General features: G+C 40.5%; 1 protein-coding gene across 10 annotated transcripts in view; it reads right to left on the reverse strand.

The window, feature by feature from the left end:
• Nucleotides 1-3,571, reverse strand: part of ESR1 (estrogen receptor 1) — a 435,454-nt gene that overhangs the window by 395,824 nt on the left and 36,059 nt on the right. The window lies entirely within an intron of this gene.

Raw genomic sequence — 3,571 nt, forward strand, 5'->3', positions numbered from 1 at the left:
TTCGATGAGTTTGTCTTCAAGTCCTAGGGCTGTCGCCTTTGAAGCTGTGTAATATTGGGCATGTTACCTAGCTTTGCAAAGCCTTGGTTTCCTCATTTGTACAACAGGAATCATAACATTGTTCACTACCTGGGGTTGCTGTGAGAATTGCACGTGATAATACTATAAAAAGCATTGCACAAAGTAAGAGCCCCCCTCCAACCTTAGGTGCTACTATAGTTGTTATTATTACCACCTCATGGGCATATATTATGGGGCCAGTGAGGGAGAGACTATCTCAGGTCTTTGGTATCACACTGAATTAGAACATCAGCATGCAGCCGGGTGTGGTGGCTCACATCTGTAATCCTAGCATTTTAGGAGGCCAAGGCGAGTGGATCACTTGAGGTCAGGAGTTTGAGACCAGCCTCACCAACATGGTAAAACCCCGTCTCTACTAAAAATATGAAAATTAGCCGGGCATGGTGGCACATGCCTGTAATCCCAGCTACTCTGGAGGCTGAGGCAGGAGAATTGCTTGAACCTGGGAGGTAGAGGTTGCAGTGAGCTGAGATCACGCCACTGCACTCCAGCCTGGGCGAAAGAGTGAGACTCCGCCTCAAAAAAAAAAATCAGCATACAGCTCTATGTGTGCATAGACTAAGACATTGCCCAACAATGAAGCAACATGCTTCTGTTGATGTGAAAGGGAATGTGAAGCATTTGTAACACATTTTTGACATGCTCATCTCAGCAAGATTTTTTTGCTACCCTTCTCATCACAAAGATACTCACAAAGGAGAGGAATGATGGAAGAAAGGATGATGGAGGTTTCTGGACTTTCTCTTCTAACACTTTATTTTCATTACGGAAGCAGCAGCATTTCAACAGATGGCATGCTCAGTTGATTGGATTGACTGCCCTTTGTTTTTTAGATCAAGTTTCCAGTTATGATCAGATGTTCATAAACTCCTAGCAGCTTTGGTGCTGTCCTTGAATTATTTCATTGATTCAACCAACATCTGTTGAGTACCAGGCACTGTGCTAGGCTTAGAATAGAAATAACTTCCTCATACTGAGTTTCTAATGCTTGGAAACTGCAAGGAGTTTAATGAGTGGCTTAATCTCATTTATTCCATATAATCATAGCTGGTAGCTACTTTTAGTACTCCCACTTTGCAGATGAGAAATTCAAGGCAGGAGGCGAAATAATCTGCCTCTAATTGCACAGCTAGAGAGTGGTGGGAGCTATGGCTGATACTCAGTCATTTTCCATGGATTTGAATTACACTACTTAATATCAGAATTCTTACTGAAGAGTGATGTGCTGTGGAAAACCTGAGCAGACGTATCAGCTTTCTAGCAGAATATTTTTAGGGGCGGATGGATAGGGTAAGCTCCTTTATTCTCTGAAGGAATCACAGACTCTCAGAGAGAAAAATGTTATACACCTTAGATAGAACCATAAAACTCAATGATGTGTACGTTTTTGCTGTTGTGTCCAGTGGGAATGATTCAGAGGAAGTCTAACGAGATGTTGCCCAGAAGGCAGGCACACCACTCTTACCTGTACAGTGTATGCCTTTGAAAATAGCACTTCATTAGACAATATGCAGTAGGTTTCACAGATGGCGCCTCTTTCTCAGAAATTAACAATGGAAACCCTCTCCTGATAGAGGCGGGTGGACAGGACCATCAATATCTCCACTGCCATAGGTGAAGACTATGCTATGAGTTTTTTTTACAAACAGTGTGGATGGTCTACCCAGAGTCACTCTCTTCCTTGCTCTTTTTTCCAAATAGCCAATCTGCCGTCACGGAGCACAGCTGTTCCCTATTCAAAGCAAAGTAAACTCAACCACCAGGCCCTCAGCCCAAGTGATTGTTCTGACCAGCTAGGATAAATGAATGCAGATAGACTCAGAGAAGACCGCAGATAACCATGTGAAAATATTTAGCAGATGCCTGATGTAAACACTTATACTGTGTGGAGGTGTAGAGTGCGTGTTTGAAGGGAAGGTAGATGGTAGCTAGCTCTAAACCTAATATTGAACAAAAAGACACAGAGTTCTCAGAAACGAAAGATAGTTGGACTTTGTTCTTCCTGCAAGTTTAAGACACAAGAGCTTTATTCCTTTCCTTGATTGTCACAAGCAATAGAACAAAACAAGTATCTCCAAGTGTCTAAGAAAAATCTTCTACTCGTAAATACGACCGTCGTATTCTTAAGGAAAATTTTGCTTTTTTCCTAGATGTCATATCTTTTACCTACATTGTGTTTATTTCTAATTTCCTTGAAAATCTGACATTCTAGAGTATTTTATCCAACTGCTACAGCATTATCTGCATGCATTCCAAGGCCTACTGGGCAGTCATCACAGGATATTAACAAAATCAAAGAAAACATTTGCATTTGAGAAATAGGAAGGGATTTTATGGTACACAAATGGACCCTGAACCATCCATGGTTCTCCAACATTCTCATCCAATTTAAGTTCTCTGTACATTTCAGAATTCAATTCAAATACTTCTACCTGGTCTTCCTAAGTTTACTCTCAACATTAAAATATGTATATACCACATTCAAAACCAGATGAGTTTCCCAGCAACCTCATATACATGGAGTTGCTCTGTAAGCCTATTAGATCTGGCACATAAAGGCATTAAAAATCTGGCATCTTTAAGCAGGAATCGTTGTCATGATCACAAGTCCTCATAAAGTCCAACCCTTCTATCGAGTAAACTGCTTTAAAATCTTTTAATCATGTTGGCTCCTACGGACTTGTTTGAGAGAATACTGCCTATCTTGACAAAGCATGAAACTTACAGTTCAACGAGCGTTTCCTAAGACATGTGGCATTCCTCTAACCAAAATGAAAGTATCCTGCCCTGCCTTGTGACTGCCACATCATTACCCGAGTAGCCCACTGCTATATGTGGTGGAATCATTATGTATGTGCCATCGTGAGGCAAAAAGGAACTGAGAAAATGGGACACCAGGACTCAAAAGACCTTGCTTAAAATCAGAGGCCAGTTTCAAGACAGAGGGGCTCGTTCTTGTGCTGCTAAATGTGTAGCTTTTCAGAAAACTTGACTGCCTTTAGGAAACAAATAATGGCTTATTCACATCGCTTAGTTCAAACTCACATAAGTTATGGCTCCAAAGATTAAGAAAACAGGTAGTGTGTTCATGCTAGTCTGAGATTTGTCCAATTAAGAACTTTTAAAATTCTAACACAGTTCAACAATACAGTGTCTCCTAGCTAGTGCTAGATTCAATAAATATATGTTATCTGGAACAGACAGGCAGCCTGTGTGTGCTGTACTAAGAAAAGGGTAGTCGGATTGCCCTCTGCCTCAGCCAAATATTATTCTAGAAGTGAATTTCCACGGTACCAAGTTTAGATTTCACATTATATCATCCCAGGAATACTTGCCAGTAACTTTGCAAAATATCCTTGGAGCAGAAAGACAAAAAAATGAACATTTTTTAAAGATGAGAGGTAAGCTCTGAAGTTACAATATGCTTGTAAACAGTAGCACATTATATCAAAAAGGAAAAAATAAATTGAGAAGAAATAGGAGTACCTAC

This window comes from Macaca thibetana, chromosome 4, assembly GCF_024542745.1.
Source record: "Macaca thibetana thibetana isolate TM-01 chromosome 4, ASM2454274v1, whole genome shotgun sequence".
In the NCBI taxonomy this organism is placed as follows: Eukaryota; Metazoa; Chordata; class Mammalia; order Primates; family Cercopithecidae; genus Macaca; species Macaca thibetana.